Genomic DNA, 14,419 nt, shown 5'->3' with positions numbered 1-14,419 from the left:
CTCTCTGTCAAATAAATAAATGAAGTCTTAAAAAAGAAAAGAAAAGAGGGGCGCCTGGGTGGCACAGCGGTTAAGCGTCTGCCTTCGGCTCAGGGCGTGATCCCGGTGTTGTGGGATCGAGCCCCACGTCAGGCTCCTCTGCTATGAGCCTGCTTCTTCCTCTCCCTCTCTCCCTGCTTGTGTTCCCTCTCTCGCTGGCTGTCTCTATCTCTGTCGAATAAATAAATAAAATCTTAAAAAAAAAAAAAGAAAAGAAAATTGGGAAATATAGAAAAATAGAAGAAAACAATCACCACCCAGAATCAGCCAATTCAATGATTGGTGTATTTCCTGTAAATCTTTGATTCATACAGATTTTTTACATTGTTGGGATGACATTATCCACATATTTTTGTACATCCCACTTTTCTCACTTACTGTTAAAGCAGAAGCATTTCCCCAAATTATTGTATCTCTTCTGAGCTGTGTATGATGACTGCATAATGGTTGAAGGTATGGGTATTCATAAGAATTAACTTCTCCCTCTTATTGGATAATTGGGACATGACAACAACAATATTATCTTTATTAACTTTTTTGGCGGGGTAGAGCCCCCGGATGGTGCAGTTCGTTGAGCATCCGTCTCTTGGTTTTGGCTCAGGTCATGATCTCAGGGTCATGAGATTGAGCCCCGTGTGGGGCCCCACACTGGGCATGGTGGGGTCTGCTTAAGACTCTCTCTCTCCCCCTCTGCCCCTCTCTCCCTCCCCAACCTCTCTAAAATAAATAAATAAATATTTAAAGTTTTTGTTTTTTTAAATGTGTGTGCCAGGCACTGCTCTAAGTACTTTAATCCTTACAACTACAGGAAGTAGGGTTTTTCATTTTTATTGTCTTTTGTTTTATTTTACAAACGGGAAAATCAAGTCACAGAGAGAAAATGAGGGTCAGCGGTCACGGTCTTTAATTCTCTCTCCCCTGTGCCGCGTGACCTAGCATTGCAATAGGGGAGGCTGAGTCTGCGTCCCTACCCCCTGAGTTTGGGCTTAGCCAGTGGAAAGCTGGCAAACTTGACTGGAGCTTTCAAGTTTTAAGGGCACACGTATGGTTGGGCTTGACCTCTTAGGCCACTGTGATTCACCATGAGAAAAACATGCCTCAACTAGCTCTGGTTCAAGGGAAGTGAAGAAACACATGGAGCAGACCGAAAACCAGCCTGCAGCCTGGAGCCAGGCCCTCCTACCCCAGATGAGCGCCACCAAGCTGTAGCTGATCCACAGACCAATGCATGAAAACACAGATAATTGTTGTATGCTCCCGAACCACTGTTATGCAGCCGTAGCTAACATACACTATCAGTTACCACAAAGGTCCTTAACCTGGGGTCTGTGAATATCTAGAATCACCAGTGGATTTTACTTTCCTTGGGTAATCTCCACGAATAGTAATTTTTACCACCAAGCTTTTTTTTTTTTTTAAGATTTTATTTATTTATTCAACAGAGATAGAGACAGCCAGCGAGAGAGGGAACACAAGCAGGGGGAATGGGAGAGGAAGAAGCAGGCTCATAGCGGAGGAGCCTGATGTGGGGCTCGATCCCAGAACGCCAGGATCACGCCCTGAGCCGAAGGCAGACGCTTAACTGCTGTGCCACCCAGGCGCCCCCTACCACCAAGCTTTTTATAAGAATTGAGCAATTTTTAGACTTCAGTAACTAGTCTTCTTTGTGGTATTTATAAGCAAAATGAATCACATTGAAAAAGTTAATTTTGCATGGTTGAAGGGGATAATAAAACAAATTGCTTATCTCTATCCTGGAATGTGTACAAGTGAGGGAGGAAATGTTCATCCAGTTGTACAAAAATCTAAAATCAACAGCAGATGACTTGGGAAGAGAACAAGAAGCAAATCACTTGCCTTAAGGTGGACATTTTGTCTAGAGCCTTCCTGGCTCCTTACTCCCAGGCTGAGGATTTCTGATGAAGGCCGGCAGACAAGGGGTTAAGCATGGGGCTGAAACCAGTCCTGGCTGCTGTTAAAGTACAGAAAAAAAAAAAAAAAAAAAAAANAAAAAAAAAAAAAAAAAAGGACAGTGAGAAAGGAAGCAAACAGAAGATGAGGAAGAGAGAAAGGAAACAGGTTTTTATGAGGCCTTGGAGGTCAACCATTACACTAGGATTTTATCCTTTCGCTAGTATAGAAGTTGATTTTAATCAGGTCTAGTTATCCTAATTTTCAAAGCATTGTTCGTATTTTTGTCATCTTCTGAGTCTTTATTTAATAGCATTTCAGAATGGATCTGATGTGAAACCCCACTGTTTGCGCAGCAGTAACTAAAAACATTCGGACTCCATAGAATAGAAATTATTTTTAGAATGCTGAAAATTCCCCTGGTGCAACAGAGATAATGATAATCATAATATTTGCAAAAGGAAGTGTTTGGTTGGGTTGTGTGTAAGAGAAACACACATTCACACACATACACACACACGGACCGGAAAGAATTCACTAAGAACCAGGAGGACACAGATTGATCCCCGCCATATGAATCTACACGAAGAGTCTTTCTTCTTGCAATGGAACTTCTAATGTCAGTGGAGTCTTTATTAAGATTTTTTGGGCTGCTGATGAAAGATACAGGGATGATTAATAAATCTAGATTCATTTTATAAAGCTTTGCAGATGAGATTTAGACAGAAAAAATCTTATTCAAATGGCAAGCATTGTTAGTCAAAAGAATAAAGCCTTTTGAACAACTTTCTGGTGGCCTGTTTTACTCTTTATTCAAAGTTTTGTTTTCATAATAGGCAGAAACTTTTATCACTGTGGTAGTGTAGAAATAATTTTATTTCTTTTAAAGTCTCCTATACTCCTGGCAAAGTATTGGCTTTATTGAAATCACCACGTAAAAATTTCTTTCTCAACTTGAAAGTACAATTCTTGCTTCATTCGGGAAAAATAACTGTTAAAAATTGTTTCTGTTTGTAATAGATTGCTTTAAACATTTTTTAAAAGATTTTATTTGTTTATTTATTTATTTATTAGAGAGAGAGAGCACAAGCAGGAGGGAGGGTCAGAGGGAGAGGGAGAAGCAGGATCCCCACTGAGCAGGGAGCCCACGGATACGGAACTAGATCCCAGGACTCTGAGATCATGACGTGAGCCGAAGGCAGACGCTTAAACAAATGAGCCACGCTGGTGCCCCTGTAAATTGCTTTAAACTATGGTTCTAACATAGCTGTTTTCACTGGAAATGTTGGGATGATGAGTGAAAGAGATATGGCACGTATGAGTGTGTCTTAAAATATACGCATATGCAAAACCATAGGTGGATTCAACAATAGAGGATAGAGAAGGTTCTAATAGAATGCATCACCCAGTTACCTACTCTTGTTCCCTGAAGTGGATTGATCAGGAGACTAATGAAGCTTAATGGCTCACAGCACACCTGGGCCCTTTCCAAGGCAATGTCTCCACATGCTCATATGTTTTTGTGAAATTTGCAAAAGTAATATGTTTCACCCACAATTAGTGAAGTCTACTGTCTCTTTCCACTATGACTCCCCGTCCTTGTATTGGGTGGCCCTGGAGATGGCCATGACATTTTCAAAATCTGACTAAGAGAGAGTGGGTTTAGCAGGAAATATTTGTATTTTATACTACGTTATTTCTAGTCATCCTGATGTAGGAGTGGCTTTCAGGAATACTTCCATCTTCTCCTGGCATGACTCACCTGGAATCATGACATTTAGGGCCAGAGGCAAAAACTATTAACGTGTGCTGTCATGCCTAGAAGCCGCAGAAGAACGGGGTAGTGAAGGAGAAAGCAAGTTCGAAATACCGAAAGCCAGAAGCTCGCCTGTGGAGAACCTTCCAATTGTGAGGTGAGTCGAATTATAAGTAGAAGATTAGTTCTCAGTAACCTCAAGTTAAAACGGAAGTTCTCTCCCATCAGGAGCAGACGATGATAGCTCAGTGTATACAGTTATAAGCTCATTATACAGTGAAATTATATGTGCGTGTGAAACATATTTCATACAATATTTATTTTCAAATATATGAAATATATTTTCATATGATATGGATTTCACTACATATAATATATATTGCATGTATGTCATTTCATTATATGAGTAAAGAATATATATATGAAATCAGTAGAAAGACATACCATGTATATGATATATATTTGAAATCAATAGAAATTATACTGATATGGAGAAAGGAATTACAATTAAAGGATCCTTTTAGAACATAACAAAATCAATAATACATGAAGAGGAAGAAATAAATTTTGAATAGGAGCAATGAATAGGCATTTGGATTGTTTGCTAATCCAGTTCATTAAAAAAAAAAAAAGCAAATCATATAAATACGGATGAAGAAAACTAAATTTCTTGCCAATTTGATAAGAAATACTGATACCAAGGGGCGCCTGGGTGGCTCAGTCAGTTAAGTGTCTGCCTTTGGCTCGGGTCATGATCCCAGGGTCCTGGGATAGAGGCCCATGTCAGGCTCCCTGCTCAGCGGGGAGCCTGCTTCTCCCTCTGCCTGCCACTCCCCCTGCTTGTGCTTGCTCTCTCTCTGACAAATAAATAAAATCTTCAAAAAAAAAAAAAAGAAATACTGATACCGACAATGATTAACACAAAAATAGTATACCACTAAACAAGGCCATCATTGACACGTGGTTTAATAAGGGTCATCAGTTCAAAGAATGTTTAAGGTTAGTTATTTTGTAAGGAAACTTGAAATGCCCTGAAATCTGAGAGCTCATACATGCAAGAAATTTGATAGGTCTTCCAAGCTTGGCAACAGATTCTAAAAATTTATGTAACATTTTTGGCAATGAATGTCATTTCGACTTGAAAATGAATTGGGAAGCTGGAAATCAATTTCTATACTATCAATAATTTTTATAAAAATCAATCATGCTTGGGGCACCTCGGTGGCTCAGTCAGTTAGGTGTCTGCCTTTAGCTTGGGTCATGATCTCAGGGTCCTGGGATCGAGCCCCACATCAAGCCCCACATAGGGCTCTTTGTTTAGTGGGAGGGTCTGCTTCCCCTCTCCCTCTGGCCCTTTCCCCCCACATGTGTTTGCACATGTGCACATGCTCTCTCTCTCAAATAAATACATAAAATCTTAAAAAAAAAAAAAAGCATTGTCATTTGAAGAGCTGATCAAAGAAAATGCAGCTAAAAAATGTAGGAAAAGTATTATACAGGTGTGCCAGGGAGTTAATTAACATATGTTATTTTTCCAGATTTTGTGACGCTTTTGGTATTTGTAAGCTTTTTTGATATTTGTCATTTGTTGCAATCTTTTTTCTCATCCTAAATATGTATTTGACTTTTTACACTTAATCTTGAATTTGTAATATAGTGTTCTTTTTTCTAAAAAAAGGGCCCTCAAAATCATGTCTCAGGCCCACAAAATCTGGATCCACTCCTATCTGCCCAACAGGCACAAGTAGGCTTAATTGTGTACATGTGTGTGCTCATGAACACACACACACACACACACACACACACACACGCTGGTATTACCATTGCTACTTCCCCACATTTTTGGCGACAAAGTTGGCCACCCACTGCAGACATCACACCTCTGGGATACCATCTGATCCCAAGGGAGTTCTGGTGCATTAAGCCCTCCAAAGAGGACTGGAGAAAACCTAAGAAGCCACTGCCACTCTGGAGAGACCACTGTGAATAAAGATGGATTTGACCCCAAGAATCTCTAGGGAAGGCTCCTTGTTTTCAATCATGGGCATCTCAGGAGTTCTGAACTGTTTCTGGAGTGTCTAGGGGAGTTAAGTTTGTTCAGCTCTCAAGAGCACCCTGGGGGCTGTAGAATCCTCCACGGGTTCTCTAACAACCTCCCCTTCCAGCATCTTCTGGGCTTTTGGAGACAGCCCGAGTGCCACGACTCCTCGGAATAACTGCAGGTTCCTGGCTCTGAAACCACCTCACGCCGGAGAGTGAGGAGCTGTTCGGAGCCTGGGGAACAGCAGCGGGGAGCCTTCCATCGGCTCCTCGGGGATCCGGGTCGTGGTTGCTTTGCAACAAGCTGGCACAGATCCCAGGGAATCCAGGGGCTGGCTTCTAAAATGGTTTTATATAGGAAATGCCCTGTAAACACTTGCTGTTTCGTCACGCACAGGGTAGGCACACCAACCGCATCTTGAAGGGACATGGGATTCAGATCTCAGCTCTCTCTCCCCATCGACCTGGGCCTCACGCATCTTAATAGCATTTCCCCCTGAAATCCAACCCACTGTGGGTAAGTCACAGTTTTGCTGAAGATTTGGGGTGATGAGGAGCTACCCAATCTACGGCACACTGAGCTCCTTCGAAAACAATGCTGCAGGTATGTGTTTTCCTTCAAAGATCTTCTTCCAACCCCACCTTCTTCTGACCCCATCCCCAAAAGGCCTCGGTCCCCCTGCTCCTGCAGCTCCCTCTCTACCGTGCAATGCGACATGCGGGCCTGAGGGCTGCCTTCTCTCCTGAGACCTTGCTAACGCTTCTTTTCAACTTCTCAATTAAGGCAGATCTCTCCCTACCTAGAAATTCTGGTACCAGCTGCTAAAACGATAACTGTTTCTCCATACGGCTTCCTAGATAAAATAGGAAAGAATATGCGATTTTCCCACCGATGTCATGATTGATAGTGTTCTGTCTGGGCAACATTTATCATTACGGTTCTCTGAATGGGATTTTTACTTTCATAAATCAACCTCCAACTTCATTTTCGTATTTTCTCCATACAGGCCCGTAAAGGAAATTTGAAAAATGTATAAAATTTGAAAGAAAACTGAATCGGCGCCATTTCACCACTCACATTACCCATTGTTTACATTTTTGCCAAATTTCTCCCACATTTTACAGCCACCCAACTAGTTTTTGTCTCTTTGTTTTCCAAGCATAACTTTAACCACCCTGTGTGTACATGTCTGTGTAATGCTTTTTAAACGTAGATCCTAAAACTGTTCCGTGTTACCACCTAGACCTCGTAAGTATTGAAATGCGTGCAAGACAGACCCTGAAGCACGCAGTCCATACTGACTTGCTGTATTAGTTTTCTATTGCTGCTGTAACAACTAGCACAAACGGAACAGCTTAAACCACAGGGATTTGGGGCGCCTGGGTGTCTCAGTCCGTTAAGTGTCTTCCTTCGGCTCAGGTCATGATCCCACTGTCCTGGGATCGAGCCCCATGTCGGACTCCCTGCTCAGCAGGGAGTCTGCTTCTCCCTCTCCCTCTGCCCTCCTGCTCCTGCTCTCTCTCTCTGAAATAAATACATAAAATCTTTTTTTAAAAATCAACACATGGATGATTTATCTGACAGCTCTGGAGGTCAGCTGTCCAACATGGGCCTCACCAGGCTGAAGCCCAGGCATCCGCAAGGCTGCGTTCCTTCGGGAGGCTCCGAAAGAATATTTCCTTGCCCTCTGCAGCTTCTAAAAGACACATGAGTTCCTCAGTTTGTGGGCCTTCCTCCAAGTTCAAAGCCAACAACATGGCCTCTCTCTGTGCCTTTTTTCCACTTCTACTTTTAAGGACACTCATGATTGCAGGGGGCCACTGGATAATCTCTCTGATTAGCCATCTTAATCCCACCTGCAGCCTTACTCTGGCCCAGCCCAGCCCCCTTCCCCTCTGCCCTGTGAGGCGACATACTCACAGGTCTCAGGAATTAGGACTCGGACCTCCTAGGGTGGCCATTATTCAGCCCACCATACTTATCCATTTCTCATTATTGGACTCACAGGTTGTTTCTCATTTTTCACTATGATATAGAACACTGAAATAAATGTCATTGTTCAGTTTACTTTGTCCTTATTTGGTAAACCCATCTTTTCCAGCTACAAATGTTTCCTTTTGAAAGGAAAGAGCATAGAGGGTATGAGCAGGCACACTGAATGCCGCGGGCATTGAGGCAGTGTGTAGTACTGAGCTAAAATAATACCGAGTTTCTAGTCCACGCTCCACCAGCGTTTACTAGCTGAGCGGTTTTAGGCAAGTCACCTACTCATCTGAAAAATTTCTCTATCTGCGAAATGGGAAATAACAGTTACCCAGGCATTATTGCAGGGGCAAATGAGAGGATGTAAACTGTGGAGCCCCTGTGCTCCTGGTGGTCACAGTGGAGATGATCATGATTAGGATAATAATCAATGTAATGCTGGAAAGTAGATGAGATAGCACAGCCTTATCATAATTTCTAATATTTCTAGTGATAATACAGCTGACACCTCAAGTCATTAATCTTGTCAGGATGGAGAAGGAAAAATCAGAAAAGTAATTTGGTTAAGAATCACGTTGAGAAAGAACACTTTTTTGAAATGTTAATTGTTATTTCACAGCTACTTCCCCTCCTCCCTTACTCCCTGCAGCACCCCCCCCCCCCCCCCCCCCCCCCCCCCCCCCCCCCCCCGCCCNCCCATGCACCTGCACCAGGCCGCCCTCTCCTGCATGGCCTTCTTGCTCGCCACTTCCTTTTCCAGCAATCCGCTGCCCCACACATCTACTTGTCTCCCTTTTTCTCCTTCAGTTCTTTGCTCAAACATCACCGACCTCGATAAAATCGCCCTATCACCGTGACCGCTGGCTTTCCCCATCCTCTTCCCTTCTTTCATCTTTCCCTATATCACCACTGGAATATAAATTTCAGGCGAGCAGGGATTTCTGTCCTATTTTATTTGCTGCATTGTGCCCAGTGCCCAGGATGGTGTCTAGTATATTATGGAGTCAATAATTTTGATAAATGATCAAACTGATTTTAATGCAGTCTGAGCATTTTTATCCATCGGGTGGTGGAAAAAATTGACCTGAAGACTCTTTTTGGTAGTAATTTTCCCCATTAAGGCATACTCTTCACACATTTGGACAGCGACAGGCCCCAAGCGAAAAGCAAAGAAAGAAGGAGTTCATATTTATGATGTCTATATTGAAAGAGCAAAAGTCTAAGATGGCTGTTGCCTTTACTTTGATTCTTTTTTTTTTTTTAAGATTCTTATTCATTTATTTGAGAGCGAGAGCATGACTGGGGGCAGGGGGGGTAGCTGGAGAAGCAGACTCCCCGCTGAGCAGGGTGCCCAATGCGGGGCCGGATCCCAGGACACTGAGATCATGACCTGAGCCGAAGGCAGACGCTTAACCCACTGAGCCACCCAAGCGCCCCACCTTCACTCTGATTCTAAAAAGCGAAGTATAAACAGCTATGTTGTATAGCTATGTTGTATAGCTCTTGCAAGAGCCAAGAGAGAAGGCATAAACGAGGACTTCCGCATAAAGATGAAGCCAGGCGGATGTGCCATTCAGGCCTGCAAGGTTGTCCTTGTGGCCTTTGGTTCAGAGCTGTTGTCACCACGAAGCACACCTCGGTTTAAGGTTGAAAAGCAGAAATCAAGAGAAGTTGGTACTCGCTCTGCTGGTTCAGTGCAAATTGATGGAGAGGGAGACCTGATACAACTTGGGGAAGACCATGTTAGGGACCAATGCCATGCTGAGTGCAGTAACTTTGTCTTCATGAACTTTTCATGAATGAATTTCAGTTGTCCCTCCACACAAGCAATACGGGCTCAGCACCATCCCGCTCTGCTCAGACACACTGTGGTTTTACACGCATGTATTTATAACTCTTGTCTATTTGTATTCCCCTGCTCAGGAAAAGACAAGAGCTGCTAGCCCCCAGCTTCCTGGCGGCTGTCTCAGCTTCCCCTTCCTGCCCGTCCTTCTTCTCCAGCCCCATGTTATTGCTCTCGAAGCAAGTTTTCCAAACATCAAGACAGATAAAGATCTGAGGACCATAACTCTTTATACTCCTTCAGGACAATTTCTTTTTTGTCTTGGATCCTGTATCCCTAACAATGAAACTGTGCCAAGAATCTCTTACAAAAGTAAAGCCAAGATCTATCCCTGAGCGACTAGCGGCAGATAAACAGCTTTCAGTTTAATCCTAACAAGAATGAGCAAATGGACACCGATACTTGGTTTAGCATTTCATTAACGTAATCCCTTTCCCGTGCGGTGATACTCTTCTGTGACTTATTTGTGTGATTATGTGTGAGTGACTGTATGTGTGTGTGGGGGGTAGATATATTTATTCTCCTGGGACATGAAGCTTTTAGTTCTGGGGTATGTAAGGACTTTTAGAAATCCATGTGAATGTCCATGGGAAAGAAATCATATGTCATGCTTTGCTTTGGTTGGTCACTCACAAAGATCACCTTCTTCAACCCAAATGGTAAGCCAATGCCAGGGAAATGTGGGAGGTGGCCAGTTATTCCAGGCGTTTTCAGCCCAGGCCTATTTTGCGGCACCTCGATCTCGCGTACCAACTCAGTACTGGCGTTAAGGTGGGAGTAGACACAAAGGGTCAACTTGAGGTCGATGCCAGCTCAGGATACCGGATTTGGACCTGATTTAATTGCTGGTGGGGAGAAGTTGGCCAGTTCCAAGAGAGTTCTCAAATTAAATGTGAATCTGTATGTTGGGCGGTTTATGTGGGGCCCAGAATATGGAACTGGGAATAGGGTCACAACTGTGCAGTTTAAAGACTCTAGATGTGAGGCTCCTTTGGCAGATCCAAACCAAGGCTGGCAAGAGCGGCGACCGTGTATGGGACAGTTAGTCAGTATTTCCGTTTGAGCATAGAATGTGGAAGACTCACAACTCCAGATATTTGGAAAATGGGTTTGGTTCCTCTCTAAACGATGCAATTAGCTTGAAGGGAGGATGAGTGGAAATGAATGATTCCAGGAAAATACCAAGAATTCACCATAGATTACTGATGAATTCCTGGAAATTCTAGAAAGTTTATTTTATGCTGACAACTAAAGAGAGAACATTTCTTAATTCAGGGCCTACATCTCCCCCCACCCCGGTTCCCAGTATGTGGGCCAAGCTGTGTGGTAGAAAAAGGATGGTTTAGGCAATAAAAGATTCACAGGAAGTAAAAATCGTCCACACAAATTCTGAGAAGAGCTGAGTCGGGTATCTTTCCAGTGAGTATGGGCTACAGAGAGAGAGAGAAAAATCCTGAAAGGTATGAAGAATAAGATACAAATGAATAAGGAGCATAAAGGAGATGAAGAATTGCCCTTCCCTTCTCCAGTTAGCCTGACTTCTATCGGCCTCTCATTGAGAAGCAGCAAATGGTTATTAGCATTTTCTGGAAGATGAACATTTTTTCCATGAAACTCTTTTATGTTATCCAAAAATCCCCAGGAAAGAAAAATGATATACTTTCATGGGCTTTGTGTTAAAGAATTCAGAAAGTCCAGTAAAATGTTTTCAGATTTCAGAGCTTCCAATAGCATTCCAGATTTCTCTCAGACATCCAAGGCTAAAACTTTTATGTATAGAAAAAGTTACAGGAGTTGGGGCGCCTGGGTGGCACAGCGGTTAAGCGGCTGCCTTCGGCTCAGGGCGTGATCCCGGCGTTATGCGATCAAGCCCCACATCAGGCTCCTCTGCTGTGAGCCTGCTTCTTCCTCTCCCACTCCCCCTGCTTGTGTTCCCTCTCTCACTGGCTGTCTCTATCTCTGTCAAATAAATAAAATAAATAAAATCTTTAAAAAAAAAAAAGAAAAAGTTACAGGAGTTGCCCAGCGATTGGCAATTTTTAAGACTCTACACTTACTCGACTTCTTTTATTGTAAGGACGCAGGTTGGATTTACTGCAAGGCGGTGCATGGGATGGTGCTAGAAAGCAAACAGTGTCAGGAGAGAAAAGCTCTAAGGACGTCCCCCCCCACAAAGGGGCACGCCCACCAATGGTAGACGTTGCTGGTAAAAAGCATCCTTGTTGATCCATACTTGGCGTAGCTTGTCAGCACAAATAACATTGGCAGCAATCCGTGTGCGTGCTGCTGACTGGGCTTCTTCCAGCTGGCCCTTCTGGCACCCCAAACTATAGGCTTCCTTCCACTGCTCAAACTCATCCAGTTTCATTCCTGGCTTGAAGGACCCTGATACAACGGAAGGTTTGGGGGCTTTTCATATTTCCCCCCATCACTCCTACCCTATGGCCCGGCTATCATTTGGGGAAACTGGAAGGGGCAAAACTGGGGATCTTGTCTCAAAATGAATTTCAAATTGTGGCCCAAAACCCACAGAGGACCTCCACAAAAATCATTTTAAAAAACAAACTTAAAAAAAAATTCTACCAAATTCTTATAGCATCTGCCCCAAGGAAGTAAGGGCTTACGTCCCGTCTGTTGCTGCAGATGTCCGTCCGTTCTTCCATTCTGGGTTAGTTGTTCGCCGCACAGCCCCAGGCGTCTGACAGATTCAAGGGAAGTTTGAACTTGCAGCTTGTCTGTGTGTTCGATATTGTAAGGACGTGAGCCATGCTTTCTTTAGCCCTGTCCATCTCCAAGAAGAAACTGGAAGTCCTCTCCAGGGACTCTGGGTCTCGGTCTCTAGACAGTCAAGCTATGGGGGGCAGGAGTTCCGGCCCCTCCTCCGGAACCCCAGGTGTGGCCTGGTGCTAGCACACAGTGGGTGCTCGCTGTAAACACCGGCTGCTTTCTGCTGAGTTTTCATTTGAAATAATTCTCTTTTTCCCTACCTTCCGGGGCCAGCAGCATCACCTGGGATCTGGTTGGAAATCTACATTTTCTGGTGTCTCCCCGCCTAGAGAACCTGCAATTCTGGGGGTGGGATTGAGCAATCAATGTTTTTTCAAGCCCCTCCGGCTGATCTACTTGAGGACCACCGGCCTTAGAGAAATCGATCTGCAACTGCGTCTTTCTGGCTCTTTCAGGACAATTGCCGTGGCTTTTGCTGAGCAATAAAGAAGTCCAGTAAGTGAGGAGCCCACTCCAAGAGCTTTCCTGCTGCAGTCCTGATTTCTCCGTCCCGGCCACACCTCGGACTTTATCCACCGCTTTGGACTGGTCCATTTGATTTCTTAAGCCTTGAATCAACCACCTCAATTTTCCCTCTTCCCACTTCAGGCAGAAAATCAGTGCCAAGTGCAAATAAACAAATAAAAATAAATAAAACAATAAAATAAAATGGACTTTCAAAGTCTAACTCAATGGTTTTCAGGTTTTCAACGTTGGCGGCAGATTGGAATCACCTGGGAGTGCTCAAAAAAAAAAAGCCCAGATGAGGCCAATGACATCAGACTCTCCCGGGTGCAGCTCTTTGATGTGGTAGTCGTTTTTTAAGTTCCCCCTGTAATCTCATGAGCTCAAAATCCCTAAGCAATGCTCTGGCCTTGGCTTGGTAGAGAGATTCTGCCTTAACTTTCCTTATAAAATAAACTGCACCCCAATGTTGACTTTTTTTTTTTGGAGCAAGGCCTTCCTTCCCCCTGAAGACCCTGTCCACACATGGCGGTGAAAGCTGCGGACGCGCAGCTGCCTGCCATCGGAAATCCAGTCTTGGGGGGCCCCCCCCGCAAAGGTCTGCAAGATCCCTGGGCTGAGAGGGTGGGTCCTCCAACACGTTGTCTCTGGGTTTCAAGAACCGAGGCAATACATGGGCTCCCTACCTGCTCATTACCCTGGATTTCCTGTCACAGAGAGGTGGAGAGAAGGTTCTGACAAGTAAGGCGTTGACCGGAGAACGAGTTTTCACTTTTGATAAACGTCGGGGTTCTGCCCTGGCGAGCGGCCGGCTTGGAGGCCGGTGAACCAGGTCATTGCTTCTGCTCAGCTCGAGCGCACAGGCAGCTCTCCTGTCAGAGAGCAGACTTGCGGACGTCTGTGGAAGCTGTGACCCACGAGCAAGTTCTCCGGCCCCTTCCCCCCGCCAGTGCCCGCGGGTGCTCACAGAGACGCGTGACCGGCTCAGCACGGATCCGGCTTGGGGGCTGAGACCCTCGGCACTCCGCCCCTGTCCTGCGTCGGCCTCTGCGCGGGGCCCCGCTCCGGCTTCGGCACCCAGACCTGCTCTCCGGGCCCCCGGAGCCGGCGGCACCGCGGCCGTACCCCCCACCAGCCCATCCTCCCCTCCCGCGGTCATCGGGTCCCCTGCGGCTTGACCACGCGGGGGCCCCGGGCCGTGAGCGCTGGCTGCCCCCCGCACCCCTCTGCAGCCCTGCCGCCCTGGCCTCCTGGCGCTCTGTCATCCGGTCCTGCCGGGCACTTTCCACCTCTGTCTCCCGGGGCCCCCTCCGATAACCACAGGCGAGTGAACTGCACATCGACCTGTTCCAGAACTTTTCTCGTTTTGTCCTGTTGGTTTATAATCCCTTCCTTCTCAATAGATGATACCTTCTTTGCAATCGGTTTCTTACTCTTGAAGGAAATACAGATCCACAGCCTCAAAGCACCTGACAACAGTAATTGCCCAATGAATCCTTACTGGCTTCGTGTAGCTACGGTTCCAAATGTCTTGGCAGAGAGTTAAGAATTGCATGGAGAAGAGTGGTAACCCCAGCCCAGAGGACGACCGAGGAGTGTTGGGGGGGGGCATGAC

The 14,419-nt window shown here is 45.0% G+C and overlaps 1 long non-coding RNA gene across 2 annotated transcripts in view; it reads right to left on the bottom strand.

Moving 5' to 3' along the window:
- Nucleotides 1-1,665: 1,665 nt before the first annotated feature.
- LOC117797447 overlaps nt 1,666-14,419 on the bottom strand; it is a 98,810-nt gene continuing 86,056 nt past the window's right edge. For both annotated transcript variants that reach the window (XR_004622425.1, XR_004622426.1), the window contains one exon: nt 1,666-2,011. This is a non-coding gene — a long non-coding RNA (uncharacterized LOC117797447). The remainder of the gene's footprint in view (nt 2,012-14,419) is intronic.

This window comes from Ailuropoda melanoleuca, chromosome X, assembly GCF_002007445.2.
Source record: "Ailuropoda melanoleuca isolate Jingjing chromosome X, ASM200744v2, whole genome shotgun sequence".
In the NCBI taxonomy this organism is placed as follows: domain Eukaryota; kingdom Metazoa; phylum Chordata; class Mammalia; order Carnivora; family Ursidae; genus Ailuropoda; species Ailuropoda melanoleuca.
Note: the sequence above shows the minus strand (reverse complement) of the source record. Positions and strands in the feature narration are given on the sequence as shown.